Source organism: Falco naumanni, chromosome 6, assembly GCF_017639655.2.
Source record: "Falco naumanni isolate bFalNau1 chromosome 6, bFalNau1.pat, whole genome shotgun sequence".
Classification (NCBI taxonomy): Eukaryota; Metazoa; Chordata; class Aves; order Falconiformes; family Falconidae; genus Falco; species Falco naumanni.
In genome coordinates this window covers 20,954,350-20,975,548 of record NC_054059.1, presented here as the reverse complement: position 1 = coordinate 20,975,548, position 21,199 = coordinate 20,954,350, and the positions used below count along the sequence as shown (strand labels likewise).

Sequence of the window (21,199 nt, the reverse complement as noted above, 5' to 3'; positions counted from 1 at the left end):
AGAATAACATAAGGATGAATCCTGTGAAAAGGTGAACGATGAAATGAAGCAAGAGACCATATAAGAGCTTGTAGAAAGTCATTAAATGTAAGAGAAAGAAAAAGAGCTATTCAGGAAAGGAGAATGAAGAACACCTTCACTTTTTCAGAAAAAAATAAATGAATTCACAGCTATGTAACAAAAGTTTAAATAAAATTAATTAAAGGGCTGGATAGGAGGAGAGCAGGTTAAGGACTATTTAGAAAATGCAGACATATTCAAGGGAACAGGGCCTAATTAAATTCACATTAAAGATCCTAAACTGAAGCAGTCTATGAACTATTAGCAATTATCTTCAAGAACTTATGGAGGACAAGGGAGGTCCCAGCTGACAGGAAAGGTCACATGTAATGACTGTCTCAAAAACTGGAGAAAAAAGGACACAAGGAATTACACAATTTCATGTGTATATAATCTGTCCCCTCAAACTGGGAAAGTGAGATGCTTTATCCTCCTTTACAATAGAACGTCCTTGAACATCTTTACCTAAAATAATCTTAAATCCTGGCAAGGAAGACATGGTAGTTGCCTAGAAGAGAATCAATGTGCTACTGATATTTTAAAAGTACAAATCAACTTGTCTAATTATAGGACTGTAAAGCCAGTACTGATCCTAAGCAAAGTAGTGCAACACCTAACACAGGAGTCTATTTTGAAAGGGTTAAAAGATGAAAATATAATTAACATTAGTTAACATGTTTTTATGGAAAATTGGTCATATCGTACAAACAGTATGATTTTTAGATCATAAACTTGATTGACACAATATATTTGGACTTTTTTCAACCACTTAATTTAGCAAAAAATGGCATCCAAATTAAAAATCGGCATCAGAAAATCAATTTAGCACATATTAAATTGATTAAAATTAGAGAATGGCAGTATCTCAAAGCATAAATGTAAATAAAAATTATCATTAGGTAATAGAACTGCTTCAACTAGATTAGTATATGTATCTTTTAGACCAATGATAACATTATATAATGTTATACAAATGATATTACAGAAAAATAGTGGCATAGTATTTTCAAGATACTGTAGCCCTGTGGCATATATTGTAGGTGTACATGTCTTCTTGTGCCTCTATACCCACATAAGATCTGCTTTTTCTCATACTCTTCAAAGGAAAAAGCAAGCACCAAAATTTCAAGCCTATGCCAGCTGAGAATTTTGTAAAATAAAATTAATGTTTGATGGCAGGACCTTATTTTCCCTGAATATCCACTTCTGTACCTTACAGTGGGTGTTCATCTTTAAAGACCAGGAAGGATGAGCCCATTTTCACCAAACAAAACGGAAGATTAAAAGGGATGTCATGCATGGGATTTGTGGGAGCTTCAAGACTGGAATGCTACTAATGCAAGTTATAGAAACAGTAAGTGCTCAAATGAAAAACGTCAGCTTTGGAATCCATCCATGGATATGGATAAAGAGGGAGAATGATGCCTTAGTAGTATCTGAAATAGGAAAAGTGATTACACTGCAACTGAACATACTAATATTACTACAACGTGGACTTAGGAATAACTTAATTTTACTTTACTTCATAAAGAAGTAAGGAGGAAATGTTGCTTTAAAAACGCTCTTCTGAAGGGAAGAAAAGAAAAAAAAAGAAAGCATATTTACACGCTACACTCCTATATTCTATGTCTGCAGGACAAATCCTGCCCTCCAGGGTTGGACGCAGTCCAGGAACTTTTAGTGTTTTGGGGGAATGCACAATTTACCCCAAGATTTCTAAGTTTCTCTCTTTGATTAATTTTAAAGCTTTATTGCATGCGACCCCTTCTGTCTGCAAAGAGCTTCCTGTTCTTACCTATATTCTTATCTATTCTTATCTATAGCTTGTATGATTACAGGTTTTTTGCTGTGCCTTCTTCCTTCTTGGCTCCTGTTCTCTCGGCCACCTGAGAGTCCTGGACTGTGCTTAAACAAGACATGCTTTCCTTCTCTTTCCAAAGATGTCAACCTGATCAAGGCTTTAGCAACCAGGACAAGGCAAACAAAACTTTTTCTCCCTAATACAGCACGCTTTCTGAGGAACATCTTAACATAACTACTCTAAAGACAAAGAAAAGCCTCACAGCTTAAAATTCACTCTGTAAGATATTCCATATAACCATACCAAAACAGTGTATACCTACACATGCATGTAAATATTTTGTTGGGACGGTATGCATGCAAGAAAATAAATAAATAATTAAAATTAATGCATTCTTTTCAGTGAGAGTAATTAAACAACTGAAATTTCACAAAAGCACGTTAGAATCCTCATGGGTATTAGCCATCTCTTTGACTTTACATGGATAGACTGGACTTCTCAGTTGCAAAATTCTATTCAACATCCTGTTTTTCCACTTTCACATCCAGAAGAAAATGGAAGAAGGATAGGTTGGGTTATGCTGGGGATTTAATGTTTTTTTCCACCACCAAAACCACTCCCTCTTAATATTGCTTGTCTGCAGAGGTTAACTGCAGAAAACTAAAAACCCCAGCAAATTGCTTTAAGAAAGTCCTGTGCTTGTTAAAATTACATATAATCAAGCTTAACTATGACTTTCATAGTGTCACTGGGGTACAAGTAAAATACTTTAACTATTCATCGCAAAGATATTTGCCTAAAACCACAAATAAGTGACTTTAAAATGTTTGACAACATATAAATAACATTATGCCTGCGTTTTCTTCTAATTATTGGAATATAATAATATAATTATTCCCTTTATGTTTCCATGCACACTGGAAAATACTATGATCTTACATGGTATGTGTCCACAACAAAAGAACTGTTATGCCTTACCTTTTCTATTCTGTCATCTAGACCATCTAGAACATCAATTTTGTAGTTTCCAAATTATTATATTAATTAGTGAAACTCAAGAATTTAATTCTAAATGATGCAGTGAACTAGAAACTGAAGAATTTAAAGACTAGGTCTCAAAGAACACTTATTCTGAAAGTTACCTTCAGGTCATAGAACTGCCATGCAACACAGGTCTTGAGTTCTTAAGAAAGTTGTGTGATTCCTATATAAGTTTACACTTTAATGCAAGACATACATATATATATAAATTGTAGTCTGACATTTATTAACTTCCAGATTGGAAAGAAAAGGTCTGGATACGTGCTGGAGTCATGAGCACCATGCTTTCCTGGTTACATTTCATCCTGAATACAGATGATATGTGTTGCTCTGAGTAACACCACTTTGTGTAGCTTTAATTAGAGAGATTATTACAATCAATTATTTTTTTTTAAATGAAGATAATCTTTCTTTGGCTTCTAACATACAGTTTCTAGTCCTGTGCATTGGGTGTAATGTGACAGGAAAAGATTGATTTTATGATTGAACAAAAATGGTTTTAACACATTGCAGCATCCTGGAATCTTGGACTTATATTTGAAGAGAAGCTGAAAAAGACTATAGCAAGTTGAATGGTTTTTTTTCTTCAAATAGTGCAAGTAATGGGGAAAACATAGTAAATGTCCATTTATGTTGGTCCTATCATGGTACACGTTCTGGTGAAAGCGTACCAATATACATTCCACGTGTCTATACTAAGAGAAGCAAACAGGCCAGGAATAGCAATCTTATTTTAGATAACTGTAGTCTTGGCAGATGAGACGAGAATCTCAACAAATACAAAGTGTCCACTTTTCTTGAGCACATTGTAAGAATGAATGGAAAGTTTTAAAAACATTTAAAACATCCAGTTCTTGCTAAAATCCTTTAAAATTCCCCCTTTTCTCTACATACTACTGTTAGCAAAATAGCTCAAGAGGACTCTATAGCAGTGGTTCCAAGCAGTGTATTAGATTTTGAATCAAACAACTTTAATGATAATATTTGGAATCATGAGTCAAAGTTCAGTTGCAAACCGAATAAGCTTGAAAAATACTACTTACTGAAAATCTTTTGCTACAGCACACTAATACAAAACAATAGAAGCAACAATAGATATGTTTGTTTGTTTGTTTGTTTTTATCGTGTTCTATATAAAGTTGACTGTACAAAAAAATTTCTTGCTATTTCATGCAGAGGCCATATAGACATTAGAAAATAAAAACTGGCAACATATGTAGGATCTTGGAACCATCAAAGACAGACTGAAATGTGGTGAGTACAGTAGATGATAGGAAAAATCCAAAGGGTTTATATCTTTAAAATATTAAAAAAAAAAAAAAAAAGTGTTTGAACTCAGTTCTGTGAGAACATTTTGCAAGTGTACACATGCTAATACCACTCCCTGGCATCTAAATAAATGCAAATATAGTCACTATCTGAGAAAATGATACTAACTCTTATTCTTTCGAAAGACAGGAAAAACACATCAACAGGCAGAGACATAGACTGGCACCAGTTTACATCTGTATTTATAAGGAATCATGTACTTCCTTTATTTTATATATTACAACTGATACTGCTAGACTATCTGCAAAATATTAATTTTCTTTATAGTGTGTTCTAACTATAATGATTTTGTTTCAAAGTAAATAGTACACTGTTTTCTAAAAGTTCTTTAAGCACTAAGTAATTCTTTGGACATTGACATGAAAAATAAAGATCCTTTGAAAACACTATACTAATACCAAGCCTACAAGTGAATCATAAAGGGACTGCTCTTTTACAATTTTCCACAAAGGGTAAATAATTTCCTATTCAAGAAAGGATTGGCCATGGCTACGCTGGCGTGGAAAGGTCAGAGGAGAGGGGAAGGTACAAGGGAGTGGAAGATTGGTATATAATTAAACCTAAGATCATTAAAAATACCATTTTTTAAAAAAATGTGCAATATCATATTACAGACCAAACTGTAAGCAATGAAGGTCATTTGTACTGCTCTCTGAAAGTCATTCCTTTCTGAAAATATACTGTCATTTACTGCATTAATATGATGCTTTTCACCTACAGTCAGCATATACTATATGGCTTCATCTGCACAAATCCCCCCTTTAATGTAGTTCATTACTCTTTGCACTTAGAAATCTTCATTGTACAATGTTTTATGAGCTATGTTCAGAAAACATCTAAACTGCTCATTTTAGAAGATCCACTTTCTAGTAAATGTCATTAATTCATGACTAAAATTAAATTGACTTGTACTATACACTGAGAAGTGTTTACATGCAAAAGAGACCATGCAAGTACACACAACATTAAATTTGATATTATTATAACTTTTTGTTAACCTTATTCAGCGATTCACACATTTAACAAAGAGTCTGAATGGATCTTATTTTTATATACTGCCATATATACAACAAACAATAAAAAACCCAACCAACTTAATAATTGTTCTTGACGATGTTTTGGAATACTAACTATTGTTTCTCTCAAGTTTCATAGTAATTCAAAGATAAATCATTATTACATCCTGAATAATAACCCACTTCAAATTGCCAATAAAGAAAGAAAGCAATGTAAAAACCTTGTCCTGGAGAATATTGTCCTGGTTTTGGCTGAGATAGAGTTAATTTTCTTCCCAGTAGCTGGTACAGTGCTGTGATTTGCATTTAGTATGAGAATAATGTTGATAACACACTGATTTTTACTTGTTGAAAAGCGGTGCTTACACTAAGTCAAAGACTTTTCAGTTTCCCATGCTCTGCCAGTGGGCAGGTGCACAAGAAGCCAGGACGGAGCACAGCCAGGACAGTTGACTCAAACTAGCTAAAGGGATATTCCATACCATAGTTATTATAGTATATACCATGTTATTATCTCAACCCATGGGTTTTACCTTCTTTCTGATTCTCCTCCCCATCCCACCACCAGTTGGGGTGAAAGAGAGCAGCTGAGTGGTACTTTACTTAGTTGCCAGCTGGGGTTAAACCACAACAGATATGCTGACTTTGTAACAGGTGGAGGTGTTCGCATGTCAAATCAATTTCAGTCAGAGTGTGAAATTAATGTCTGTTTATGAGCTGTATGGATAAATCACACAGCTGGTGAAAGGACTTAGGAAGAATAAAGTACTGAAGAACTTTGAAGCAACTCTAGTGAAATAAATCAATTCTTTACAGAGGACCTTACTAATATAAGTATATGTGTCTGAAAGAAAATCTTCAGCTGTTGTTAATATTTCCCATAGATCTTGCTTCAGTAACAACTACCAATATGAATTGTGTTTTTATTAAGGAGTATTTGGGATCCAAGTTTAATTGTTCATTTGAAATTAGGTGACATTAGGAATTATTTCCATTTGGCACATGGTAATCCACAGTGACATTTAAGAAATTCAATAAATGCTACGATGAAGGCAAAAATGACACAGAAACTGTTTAAAGACCCAAACATGACTACGTCTTTTATCTTTTCATGGTGAAACTATTAAAAAAAAAAAAAAGCCTATCAATACCCTCATAAAGATCCTAGAGATGATAAGAAGAATCTAGTTTAACTTAGAAAGATGGAAAAATGCATATGAACAAGAAAAATCCAGATTTTTTTTAAATCTCAGTAAGAGATAAAATTAATCTACCATAAAAAGATATCGTGAAGTGGTTTGTATTAAATTTCAGTACAGCATTCATAAGACACCAGTTTTACAAAATAGGCTTACACACTGAACTGGGAATTAGCAGTGGTGGAGGAGGTCTACAGTGACCTGGACAATAACCAGGCCTCCAAGGATCTGGATGACATCCAGCGCAGGCAAAGATTTGAACAGAGCATGCTGATACCCTACACCAGCACCCTGGTGATAAAGGTCTGGGTAGACACTGAGGCACCCAGCTGTGTATAGACTGGTCTGCCAGCTCCGGCAGTTCAAAGAGAATCTCTATTCCCTCCCCACCATATGGGCTGGCATCTCAGCTATGGAAAGACTGTCCCACCAGGTCTGGTCACTTGAAGGAAACGTGGAGAATCTCTCTCCCTCCTTGCCTGTACTGGCTTAACCCACAACACACACATTAATATCAATAAATAGGAAAAGAAAGGCATCTCCTGATAAAGTCACACAGATTCATAATTTCAAAACCTTAGAAAACTAAACATCAAGTATTAATTAATCTGGATGTTGGTATAATACCACACGTAATTGTGACAATGTGACATCACTGAATAAACAACATCTAAAAACATATTTAAACATACCAAAATGAACATGAAGGTTTTAAAAAAAGACAGCACAGATCTGTTCTTGGAAATGCGTGAGAGAGAGCTGGTGCACAGTTCTCTTACTTTTCACTGTGTCCTTGCTATGAGTCTTTTCCTCCAAGGTTCTTCTTAGGCCAGTCACTCTGCCGCTAAAGTCCTACCACTAAATAAAGCAGGGACAAGGGTGAGTCTGAGCACTGGATCTCCACCCACCCATGCTGCACCAGCTTTAGCATGCTGCTGGGTGATGCCTACCAGCACCCTCTGAGACACTGTGTGGTCGCAGTACATACTCTCAGTTTCTGGCTATGAAAACAGGAAATATGGCCTGCAATGCAGCACGCACACCACTGGCACACTGAAATAATACCCTCTTGCCCTACCTCAAGACACATACATAGAAATACACACATACAGTTTGTCTGTGGGTAAACAAGGCCCCTCTTAGGACAATGTTATGTACGTGTATCCTCAGGGCAAGAGCACAGCCCCTGGCCACATTTTATTTAGCAACACAAATGCGGTCCAAGGTAGTTTCTGGGCTGCAGCAAACTTTATATTGTCTCTTCTGGGTCTTTATGGGAAAGAAAATAAATTGTCAGTTCCCTTTCCCTGTAAGAAATCCCCAAGCCCTACTGTGCTGTAAGGCTCCTTCCCGCTCTCTCTGAGCTGGTCCTAAACTGTATTACAGAAGTTTGTCATAGGAAGGGATGTTTAGTGAAGGTGTTTTCTCTGCATTCTTACAAATTACTTGTTTGGGGTTTTTTTTTGGTTGGGTTTTTTTTTTTTTTGTTGGTTTTTTTTTAAGCAGGAATAGTGTTTACTAACATAAAGCAAATAATTTACAAACAAGATATCATCATAGTTGCCTAGATTATTTCTCAGAAAATTATGACAGTCGGAGCCAATTTTTAAAGTTTTCTTTTCCTCTTCGATTTTTTGTCAGATGGCCACCCTACAGCTCACCTTTCTTCTTCATCTGATTTTGCCATGTGTGCCTGTATTGTATCATCTTATAGCACAGAATCGATTTCTAATGATAAAAATATTCATGTTCAGTTTGTTAGCTGTGAAATTGGAAATATGACTGTGTTATGGATTAGTCAAAAGATTTACTACATTAAATGATATATAGCCTATTTTTGTCATCAAAAAGAAAAGAAAAAGAACCATAAACCCAATATCTTATGTTATAAATAGGTAAAGGAACTACTTACATTAGAGAGATAAAACTAAGTAAATATCAAAATATGAATTAAAATTAATGCCAGAATATATTTGTATTCAAATACACACATGAATGTTACTAATTATCAAATTAATTGCTAAGACAATACAATAAAAAGAGAAAGTTTATAACTGTTTCTATAAGTCCTGTCAAAACATTACTGTGATTTCAAGTAGTGATCTGTTTACAAACACAATAAAATTACAAATAATTTAACACAACATTGAATGGATTGGTTTTTTTTTAAGTGATGTCTACCAACAAGTTCATATTTTAACTTTTCTTAGAAAATAATTTATCAAACTTTTAAAAAAATGTTAAAACCAATATTTAAAGTTGGAGATAGAAAGTTTTCATAGGAGCTGGGCGTATTTCTATGAAACAGTGAAGAAAAAAGATCTTTTATCTGGCAATAAAATCTGGATAGACTTCAAGTCTGTAAGCAGACGACTATGCATAGGTTTATAGATGCAAATATAAAAATATATGTGCATATATGTATATACAATAATATTTTATAAATATTAATTTTATTAAATAATGCAACTACTAGGCACTTTTAAATTACCCACTGTCATCATTTGCTGATAATTATTTCAAAATTTATCATTTCTTGCAGAAATGTTTCATCAGTTCAATTTAGCTATCTTAATCATGGCCTCCCATTGTGATGCTCTTAAGTTCACAGAGAATATATTGCTGGAGATGTATGCTTTTTTGTAATATTATAGTCATTCGTTATTGATGAAGAACTTACTTAGTGTGTCCCAATCACATCATATTACAATTTGGAAAAATATCTAAATGTGGCATTAAGAAGGAATCATCAACTAAAGTCACAAGCTCTAGGCTCATAAGTCAAGCCATGCTAAAGGACAAGTCCTTATCCAGGTGTACCATTGTCCTCACATTACTGTAGTTTAATCCTTCTCAGAGGATTTGTATACTTCTTTTGAAGAAGATTAAGTTGCAGTTACAAAGGGTTATAATGTTAATGAAGGAGAGCCCTTACCCATGAATTTAAGGCAGATTACTCAGTTAAATCTGTCATTTAAATTTATTGTACTTTCTTAATTTTAACTTTCCTGAGCATCTCCCTGCAGACTTAATACACATTTTAAACAAGGCAAAAAATAAAGGGAACTCTTACTCCCAGAGTTTTATTGTTGGCTTTTATCAGAAAAACACAATTTTTTATAATTGGGTGTACCTTAAGAACGAGAATGTGTTCTTTATGTGTTATAACAATAAATACAAGTTAAGCTAAATTATCTTAAAGTTTTATGCAAAACATACAGAATTCATTTTGTAGTATGCAATGTACTCTAACACACACACAAGAAAAACACAATATGAAAAATTTTGGGTGAATTTTGAGATGGAAGAATATTCAAATATGTTGAAATTATATGTGAAATTAATATGTGAAATGCACCTCATATCTATAACTGCATATATAAGTATTTTTAAAAAATTAAAAAATATCTGCCATAAAGACTGAACTGGAAATAGGATTTTTTTCTACAGTGTCTTTTTAGGGTCAAACATGTTTCTTCAGCTTGTCATGAGAATGTAGGTTTATATATTTTTTTCTTTATCAAATTACCCTGTGTTGTTTCCTAAAAAGAACTAGTAGTATGCTGATACTATGCATATATATACATGCAGAAAACCCTGTGACAAAGTCTGACTCTTAGCACAGGATTATCTTCAATCATTCACATTCTAAATATGGTTTTATTTATGGTTTGAATTTTTGGTGGCTTAGAAAAAGTAGCATTTTTTTCAACAGTTCTAGATAAATATTTCTTCAAGAAAAATGAAAATAACATTGCATTTGCCTTACAAAAGCAAATTAATTATTTAGGAAGATTTTTAAGACAATGCTTTCTTTAGAGTTTATTGACTTAAGTGATAACTCACCACTTTTAAGAGCTCATTCATATACTTCTTCAGAAGGATATACTTAAAGAAAACATCAATGGTGGAATTTGTGGACTTGGTAGTGATACATTAATGGTTGGATTGATCATAAGGGTAATTTCCAACCTAAATGTGTCTATGAATACAGTCCAAGGTGTATCATCCATCACATCATTTAAACAATTATTTTGGTACCTTTGCAAAAAGGATGGTTACTTAAAGTAACATAGACAGGAAAACAAAACTTAAACTGAGTGACACCACTGGGGAGGCAATCTGAAAAGCTGACTTATTGCTCATTTAAAATCAAATGCTTGATTTTTATATCAGGGTGTAGGTGTCGTACATCAAAAGGCTTCAGAACTAAAGGGCAGTATAATTCTCTCGGCTTGAGCCTTCTAGTGGAAAAATACAGAGGACTGTATCATAGTATTGCTGAAAAGAAAAACCCGTAACGTCCTATCTGTTGCTGTCTAGCTGTGAGGTATCTTTATTTCCAACTATCATTTGCAGAAACTTTACAAATGACAGAGGATGCTTAAGAATGCCAAACAGACTGAGTTGTGGATCTTAACAAGATATTCTGAGTATTTTACCACTTTTCCAAACATATAAGGCAAATTAGTAGATTAGAATTATTTTGGCTTAAAAGCATGAAAAGGCTATCTTCCTAGATAATGTACTTGGACAATCAAGTTCATGGTGCATACACTGTGGCATTTTGTATATTAAAAGCAAGTATAAAAAAACACCAAAAGGAGAAAGTTTTAACTAGTAAAAAGCAATTGCAATTTTCCAATTAATTAAAATTATTAAGTTGTTCTATCATACTTTCAACTGAGCTGTATGTGCTCAGGAAAGACTTGGCTTGATGTTTCAAAAACAGTTTCAACTCTGTTCAGTTCCATTGTTGGGTGGTTGCAAACAAAAAAAAACCACAAAAGATCAGTTAATGTCTACTTTTAATTCTCACTTACATGTTTTCAGAATCTTATTACAAAATGCCAGGTTTATTTTCATATTTGTTCCTATCAAGTCTTTAGGGAAAATCTCCAAATGTTAATAATGTTTTTTAAAAATATGGCCATGGTACATCTTTAATTAAAGTTTCATTAGAATATGGAAATAACATTTATGTTAAAATCAAACATACTGAAGAATTAACAGGGATGAAAAGCTATATAACATAGTATTTTTCTATAATGAAATAAAAATATCTGAGCTATTTTCTACATACAAAATGTTTAATTATTGTATAAGAGTTCTTTCCAAAGAAGTTTGACTTGAAGAATAATCTTCACCAGCTGAGCTAAAACGTAACAATTCTGTCTTATCTGGAGACAACATGTTTTTGTTTCAATGTATCAAGTTTTCAAGCAAAGAGGAAAATGGCTTTTAACTCATTATAAGTTTTACATTCTTAAGACAATATTTGAAAAGATATGAATGCACATATACCTAACCAGTCAGATGTAGCTGCAGTCTGGAGGGCAAGGGAGAGGGAAACATCCTAGCCACAGTCATGTCATATAACTAGGAAAGAATACATAGGATCATTTAGGTTGGAAAAGACCTTTCAGATCATCAAGTCCAATCGTTAACCTAACACTGCCAAGTCCACCACTAAACCATGTCTCTAAGCACCACATCTACATGTCTTTAAATACCTCCAGGGATGGTTACTCCATCACCTCCCTGTGCAGCCTGTTCCAATGCTTGACCACACTTTCTATGAACAAATTTTTCCTTATATCCAGTCTAAAACCACCATGGCACAACTTGAGGCAATTTCCTCTTGTCCTATTCCTTGTTATCTGGGAGAAGAGGCATACCCCCACCTGTCTATAGCCTACTTTCAGGCAGTTATAAAAAGCAGCCCCCCCCCCCCCCCCCCCCCCCGCCAAGTTTCATTTTCTCCAAGCTAAACAACACCAGTTCCCTCAGCTGCTCCTCATAAGCCTTATGCTCTAGCCCCTTCACCAGCTTCACTGTCCTTCTCTGGTCACATTCCAGCACCTCAATGTCCCCCTTGTAGTGAGAGGCCCAAAACTGAACACAGGATTCAAGGTGCACCTCACCAGTGCCGAGTACAGGGGGACGATCACTTCCCTAGTCCTGCTGGCCACATTATTTTGGATACAAGCCAGGATGCTGTTGGCCTTTTTGGCCACCTGGGCACGCTGCTGGCTCATGCTCAGCCACCTGTTAACCAGCACCCCTAGACCCTTTTCTGCTAGGCAGCTTTCCAGCCACTCTTCCCCAAGCCTGTATCATTGCCTGGGGCTGTTGTGACCCAAGTGTAGGACCTGGCACTTCTCCTTGTTGAACCTCATTGGACTCATTCCTTTGATCCAGCCTGTCCAGCTCCCTCTGCAGAGCCTTCCTACCCTCAAGCAGATCAACACTCCTCCCCAGTTTGGTGTCATATGCAAACTTACTGAGGGTGCGCTCAATCCCCTCGTTCTGATCATCAATAAAGATATTAAACAGAACTGGCCTCAATACAGAGCCCCGGGGAACATCACTTGTTCCTGACTGCAGCTGGATGTAACTCCATTCACTACTACTCTTTGGACTCAACTGTCCAGCCAGCTTTTCATCCAACAAATAGTATACCTGTCCAAACCATGAGTAGCCATTTTCTCCAGGAGAATGTTGTGGGAGGTGGTGTCAAAGGCCGTACTGAAGTCCAGATAGACAATATCCATAGTCTTTCCCTCATCCACTAGGCAGGTCATCTTGTTGTAGAAGATCAGGTTAGTCAAGCAGGACCTGCCTTTCATGAACCCATGCTGGCTGGACCTGATCCCCCGGTTGTCCCTCAAATGCCACATGATGGCACTCAGGATGATCTGCTCCATAACCTTCCCTGGCACTGAGGTCAGGCTGATAGGCCTGTAGTTTCCCAGGTTGTCCTTCCTGCCCTTCTTATAGCTGAGTGTCACATTTGCTAACCTCCAGTCTTCTGGGACCTCCCTGGTTAGCCATGACTACTGATAAATGATGGAAAGTGGCTTGGTGAGCTCTTCTGCCACCTCCTTGAGTACCCCTGGGTGGATCCCATCTGGCCCCATAGACTTGTAAGTGTCTAAGAGGAGCAGCAGGTTATTAACCATTTACTCCTGGACTGTGGGGACCTCCTAGACTGTTTCCCTTGTGCTATATTTTATTTTTAGTGGACATCCAGTAAATTTAAGTCCTCCACAAGAACAAGGGATAGGGATTGTGAGGCTTCTCCCAGATGCTTGTAGAATATTTCATGTGTTTTTTCATCCTGGTTAGGTAGTCAGTAATAGATTCCCACCAGGATATCCACCTTGTTGGCCTTCCCTTTGATCCTTACCCATAAACATTTGACCTTGTGAGCATCATTAAGCTCTATGCAGTCAAACCACTCCCTACCCTACAGAGCTACCCCACTGCCTCTCCTTCCATTTGCTGTATATTGGCTGTACCTCACCAAATTTTAAATCTTGAGAGTGCTTATATTTTTTATTTTTTACTTTTTAAATTCTGATGTTAAAGCGATGGAGCATATTAATAATGATATTCCTCAGTGAAATCATAAAACTAAAAAGGTACACTGTTATCAGGTCTGTAAACCACACTATTTTTAACATACATATTATTTTCTAGCATATTGATAATCTTCATTATTAGCACAAAAGAATGCATTACATTAAAGGTTATAGTACAAGAAGCTAATACATTGCTTAAACAGTAAAACTGAACAGCTATATGTTAATCTTTAAACTGATTGAGATTAATAGCAGACATTGATTGTATGTCTATGAATCAAAAGTGAGCATAGTGATATCCAGACCTGGATGAAGACTCTGAAATGTGCTCTTTTAAAATTAAAATAGGCCATCTGAAGCAGAATTATGCAATTAATATAAAATATCACCATGATGTTATGTTCCTCATGTCCATGTATTTTCTAGATGGAAAGTGAGTTCTGTCTGCCACCTCAACCATTATACAAAACTCAGGCAAAGATAGTTTCCACTATTAAAAATTACTTTGAAACTGTTGGGGTAGGTATCAGCAACTGAACATTCCTCTCTTCACTCTGTTAGTAATCTACTGATGATACTATTCATTCCTTGAAAGAAAACTCAAGGATTTTTAAACTTAGAAATGCCTGCTGTAGGCTTACCTGAACAATATACTCTGAAAAGGTCAGATAACAGTACAGGAAAGCTTCCATATCTAAAAATGATAATGTGGTACTAGAAACTAAGTGACTGACATTTGCTCATCCACAAAACTAACTTGCACTGTATGACACTACAGAGTCATTCATACAATATTATGGTGAAACTGACGGTTCTCCACAGAATCAAATGACTTTAACATATCAAAATATTCACATAAAATATGAAGTACATATATATAGCCTCCAAAATGTGTTGTTCTCCAAAAGCACACACTTGAATAATGTCTGAATTATAATACATAGCAAAAAAAAAATATAAAAAGAAAATTTCATATACATGAAACACATGAAAGAAAAAGCTTAAAGTAAAATAGAAAGCTGTTTTCCTTGAATGACTTATGAGGGTTTTTTCCAAGCATTACACTTTACATAATGATTTCCCAGAATGCCCATCTAATTGTGAGAGTCCTAAAAAGACCTAATTCCATTAATTTCTTTTTGCACAGGTTTTATCAAATCTCCAAGCAGTAACAAAGTTTTATATCAATATTGATAGTGCAATGGCATTTATAAGCAAGTTGTGTGTTTGCAAAAAATCGCATTGATTTAAGTTTTACTAAGTACTATAGCTGTATGCAAAAAGAAAACTGACATTTATCTGAGCAACTGAAATATGTTTGTGATAGTATTTTTCTACAAGTCTCAAGAGGAAAGAAGTAGCTTCTTCCAAACAACATTATAATGAAGAGCTTAAAGCTTTACTGCTCAGTTGAGTATCAATACAAATTAAGGTTGTAAACTTGACATTTTTCAGCTGCTTGCAGTGGCTGATATGCTTCCTGACATGTCCAAGAAATCTTAATAACTTCAAATTATATAAAATGCTCAGGATTATATCACTGAGTCACCAGATTTCTTTTATAACACTGTTATGAACTAAGTGATAGGCTAGTGACATAACTTCATTAGTTTATATAACTACATAAAGGCAGGAATATAAAGTGAGTTCTAAACAAGCTACAAAACAGATGTTATTTTACTGGTTATCAAGAAGTCTGAAGTCAAAAGATTAAATATTTTTATCAGACTGACAAGTTTAAAGGCTTGAATGGGAGAAGAATCTCAGACAACAAAATTCTGAAAATTCGTGTCTAAAAGGTCAAGCTGACTGTCACCTGCTTCTGTGGTCAGTGTGGTACAGCTGATGGGAACAAAAGCATGGAAGCAGCCTAATGATCAGCTGGCTGCATGATCCACCTTGGACCTGATCAGCCATAAAGCACCTATTTTTAGATGTGGCAATGCCATGACATGAGTAGAAAAAGGCAAACTCAGGCACATTCCTGGTTTTGGCTGTGACTCTAGGTCCTATCAGAAAGGTGTCCAGGGCGAACTTCTTGATTTGACACCAATGTTTGATATTGTTCCAAGGCATAATGTCATATTACCATGCTACATTATCCTGATCTGGATGTGCATAGCAATGACTATGTCTACCTTCTCCATGTAACAGGTAAATGTACGCTTGGACCTGTATTAAAGAAATGGCATAAACCAAATCTTTTGATTCAGATCTGTCTAAATAATACATCAGATCACAAGTTGCTGGGAAAATTTAGGCATGAGTGGTCTTCACTTGTGGTCAAAACACAATCAAAATGCAGCCCAAGAGGAAAACTTTTTTTTTTTTTTTTAAAGTACATGATTTAAGAATACCTTTAGTGAAAATTATTTTCCTATTGCACCTAAAAAAGTCCCTGCTACAACCCATGACTACCAACAAATTGCAGGAAAGGTTTCCTTGTAAAAGTAGTCTTAGCATGTAATTGGTAGAAATATACTTTGTCTGTTGGTATTACATGATCAACTTGTGACCTCAAAATGGTGGTATCAAAATGCTGATATCAATATTGTTTTCATCCTTAGGATTAAACTTTATGCACACTATCTTTAGTTAAGTGATTGTCATGATGTCCTTTATATATATGGTAATAAAAAAAGAAAAAAAATCAGCCAGGTTTTAGTCAGTGAATGGCAAAATTTGTTACAGCTTAAAAAAAAAATATTTCCATAAATTTTTTATGCATTTAAAATAAGTACTTTTGGTCAAGCTAAACAAATTTAATCAGAGTGCTCAAAAGATATCAGGCCTTGTTCTAATGCATATTTAAAATTTATTCAGACTAAGGCAACTTCAACAAGGGAGACTGATAACAGTCTTCAACAAGTTTACCATTCAGAATGTTTATGTTATTCTTTCAGAAGGTGTCATATGAAGATTTCAGATATGTCCTTTGTATGGAGAAATACACTGAAGTCTTTCAGAACCTTACTAAATACCCAGGTAAAAAAAAAATATATATATCAGAGACATAACTAGAACTTAGAGTACAGTCTTTTAATTCCTTTACTTTCTAAATATGTCTATCACTAAAATTCTGAAAACTGCCTTCATGATAGCCTAAATCTGTTATTAAATTTCCTTCTCTTTTTTTCAAGGAAAATTTTATCATTAGCACAGCCCTCTCTACACAAGTAGCCCTACACAAGCATTCACTGAGAAATGTTCCAGCTTTTAATCACGAAATCCCAGCTGTGAAATACATAGTTTCAATAATTTCTTTATATCTACAACAGAAGACAACATCCATTTTAGAAACATTAACTATGCATAATAGTATATTTCATTTTCCTCATCTTTATTTAATGAAGATGTGTGGAGTGTCATCTGGTCATGCTGGCTTCAGAAAGGAAAAATGTCAGAGGTTATAATGGCAAGAGGACTTCAGTCAAGTTAGGTGTGGTATTACAATAGATCTTTTTGTTCAAGGACAAAACAATGTAAATTTCTGGCCTTTTCACAGAAACTGTAGATGCTTTCAGAGAACTCTTTCAGAAAAGTATTGAACCATTCTGCTAAGAAGACTGGCAATCTATAACAGAGAATGAAGAACCTTCAGATACAGTCTATAGAATAGCTTTTTAAGAAAAGTAATCTTAGGTGCAGATTATTCTTCATAATTTAAAAACATTAATATGGGTTAATAGCTTTCTGTTTTAGTAATAATAATATGGTTCTGATATGGTTTAGAAAGTTTAACATCAAAGTTAAGGTTGCTCGCAGCATCTTGCATTTTACTTATTAATAATGAACTTACATACAGGTAATGTTTAAATTATATATATGACAACTGATGTTGACTTTTAGAAAAAATATCAAGGCAACTATTGTATTTTATCAGTTTTGTCAGATTAACAAGCTAATTTCAACATTAGTTTTACCATGTCTTTCCATAGTTCACCTTCCATTGCATACAATAGATGCATACAGTTCTCCTCTGTATTCAAAGCTATTCATTCTTAGTAGCTATTTCTTGAGGACCTATGTCTGAAGTCTTTTTTGTTGATCCTGCTATTGCAGAGCTGCATTGTACAGTCCAAGAAGCCTGACTAATTAGGCAGACTACAGAGCCTTTCTTAATTATTAACTATATTTAAAATCAAGAAATTTGAATATTAAGAATATAGATAGCACTATGTATTTCTGACATTAAGGTGCTTCTGAAGGTGAGCCAAAGAAGAGGCATAAGAATAGGGAAATAATTGTTCCTCCCTTAAACACTTAGGCAAACTGTAAACAGTATTAAATTTACTACTCATATAAAAAATCTGTGATGCATATCAGTTAGTTTACAGGCATCATTTCATGCCATTTTTAGGTGGATGTACTAATGTAGGAGAGGTGAATTGCATCACCAAAATACTTCTTTACCTCATATTTAGAGACAAAGCTTAGCTACAGTAACTATTTCTTATAAACTGCAATCAGTCTATGACACTTTGTTAACATTAATTATAAAAACAATATTTTATTCTAATAGATACAAAGTAAACATTCAGTCAGTCAGTTGCAAAATATTGCCCAAGAGGGTAAGGAGTCATGTTCTAATCGGGAGCAAAAATCAGACTTTTTGGTAAAAAAGATTCAAAGAAGGATGCCCTTTGCTTTTTCTCTGTAGACAAGTAGAAGCCATCAAAGCCTGCAGTTTGCTTTCTTTTTAGCTAGCTGCAATCACAAAGACAGTGTCTTTGAGGTCACACATCACAATGCATTAACATTCTCATCATTAAAATGAGATTCTATCTTTGGACACGTTCTTTGACTGTTGAAGAAAGGGGAAGCAGAATCATTGAGGTATCATCTTGTGATATGATAGAGGTTTAAGATTTTATACTTTAGCCTAAAGCAGAAGGTATGTTGAGAGTGCAGATGGATAAAAGTTTTGTCAACAGTAAAAGAAGATGAGAAAAATATATTAAAACTAATGAGAGCATGGAGTTAGGTAAAACAGAGAAAAAAGTTATAATCCACCTTGATATTAATACATTTATTACGCTTCTGAGATTGTAAACATTTCACATTTTACCATTCTAAAATTAATTTCCAAAACTACAAAACCACCAAATGACTCACAATTGGTTGTAAAACAAGACTGAAAGGCAGAATCCAATTGTCAAATGATAACGTTATACATCCTAACAGAGATGACACTACTACTGTAAAATTCATAGTGTGTACTTTAGCTGTTTTCAGAATGTCCCCGGAAGTAAGAGGTCGAACTCCATAAATGAAATGAGGTATCTTTGATAAGTTAGACAAATATAGAAATTAAAACAGATGCCTTTAGAATACCAGAAAGAGGAATGACAGCGAAAAATAACTCAGCAGATAGATTTAAACTTTTGAACTTTTTCACATAGGTACAATGGGATAAAGTTCATAATTTTGGATTGAGGAAAAAATGTAAAGTGTCAGTTACATAACTTGTGTCAGTACTCTATTTCCACTATATACCCACTATTTTTACTTTATATAACTCACAAATGGATTCTATAAAGAAAATATACTGTCTTAATAAACACAATCCCTAGAAATGACACAAGTAAAAAAGATAAAACCGTGAAAGAAGGAACGAGAAGGGGTGGGATTAACTTAAATAAAGAATATGTCATTGCCCTCAGGCAACACAAACATGCTTGATATGTGTACTGTACAGGCTGCACGTGTTGCACAGTGTCTTAAGATACCTTAATGTCTTAGCCATGGTAATGCTGCGGGCCTGCATTTGCTTTTTTTACTCACAGCTCTGTACCATCTGACTTAAGAATTGTGATAGTGTTTCCAGAGCCTCTATGATGGTACTTTTTCCTTGTTCTCATATTGTTATTCTCATGGCCATGGACCTGCAAATCCCAGTAGTGTTGCTATGGAGGATTCTCATGGGAAGCAATTGCCACTGTAATGAGAATCACCCCTTCTTTCTCCCCCTCCCCTCACCTCTTGTTTTGTAGTTTTCAGTTCACATTAAAAAAGACTAAAATAAGGCGCATATAAAAGTAGATAATAGTAATTTAAATACTCAATAAATATTATCTAACAATATGCTCACACAGAAACTTAACAATGTATGAACATACAACACTTGACCTAATCAGCATACTCCAATCAGCACCGTGATTGGGAATATCCAATGGTGAGTTTGAGTAGTCCCAAAGAAAAGTATATAGTACTAGGGAAAAATCTTTATGAAAATACAATCCTTATCGCTATCATCATCACCACCACCACCTGCTTCAATGGAGAGTCCACCTGGAGAAGGATACTGGTATAGAGAACCAACACTGGGTTTCCTGGCTGGCAACTGGGGAGTGTTTTCCCTTCTGGTTCCTTTCATCAGTAGAGTTCACAATATGCCATCAGCCAGAGACAGAACATAAAAACCTGTGCAGGCAAGCCTGTCTTAATGTCCTTTGTGCAATAAATGTATAGGTGACTAAATTTGAAGCTAACCCCCACATAACTCTTACTGTTTTGCCTTTTTTGGTGTTGAAACAGTAAGGTAACTACAGGTGAAATGAAACAGGGTGCTTCAGCTTATGGAAAAAGTGTAGGGAGAACTACTCTTCTGATTAAGTTACTTTCAGTTACTGAACATTAAACAGTCTCTCAATGTTTTGCAGCGTTTTTTGAATGGAAGTTATTTTGACAAAATTAATATCAAATAATTTTCACCAAATATGCCCATAAGAAACTACTGAAAATAGTATTCACTGTTTTTGGCCTTATCCTTAAGATGAACTAATTAACATGGAAATTAACCAAAAGTGACACCATACGTTAATAAGCAAGCACTCTTTCTAGCTCCAGGTCTATGCAACCAATTAAAATGGAAAATACCAATACATACTAACTATCAGGTAGTTTTTACTAGAATTAATCAACTTCAGAAAGTATCAAACTGAAGCTCACAGTCAATAAAAATTAAGGATGCTTATGTTGCCAAAGTTCTCATCTATTTGAGACACAAACAATGCAAATTAGGCTAGGGTAATTTAGATCACTTCTTTTGGGTTAAATGTCCACAGTCTTATACATCTTCTTAATTTCCAAAAGTGTACACAATATATCTGTTCCTTTATCTTTGTTACACACAAATTTTGACTTAGGTCTGTGAAGATTCTTGGTAAGGCATGAAAACAAGTTTTGTAATTACTCCGATAAAGTCTGAGAAAACTAACTGTAGTATTCAAATTATATTCAATCTAAGGAATTAAACAGGTTAGCAGGATGTAACATTTAACCTTTTTAAAAAAATGATAGAAATTTGTAGTTTGTATTAACCTTCAAGCATAAAGCATTAGAACAATAACTTTCATTTTTACTTCAGATATTTTTTGTTACTTTTTG

The 21,199-nt window shown here is 34.8% G+C and overlaps 1 protein-coding gene across 1 annotated transcript in view; it reads right to left on the bottom strand.

Moving 5' to 3' along the window:
• Nucleotides 1-21,199, bottom strand: part of CSMD1 (CUB and Sushi multiple domains 1) — a 1,211,070-nt gene that overhangs the window by 328,014 nt on the left and 861,857 nt on the right. The gene's annotated exons all lie outside the window — the stretch shown is intronic.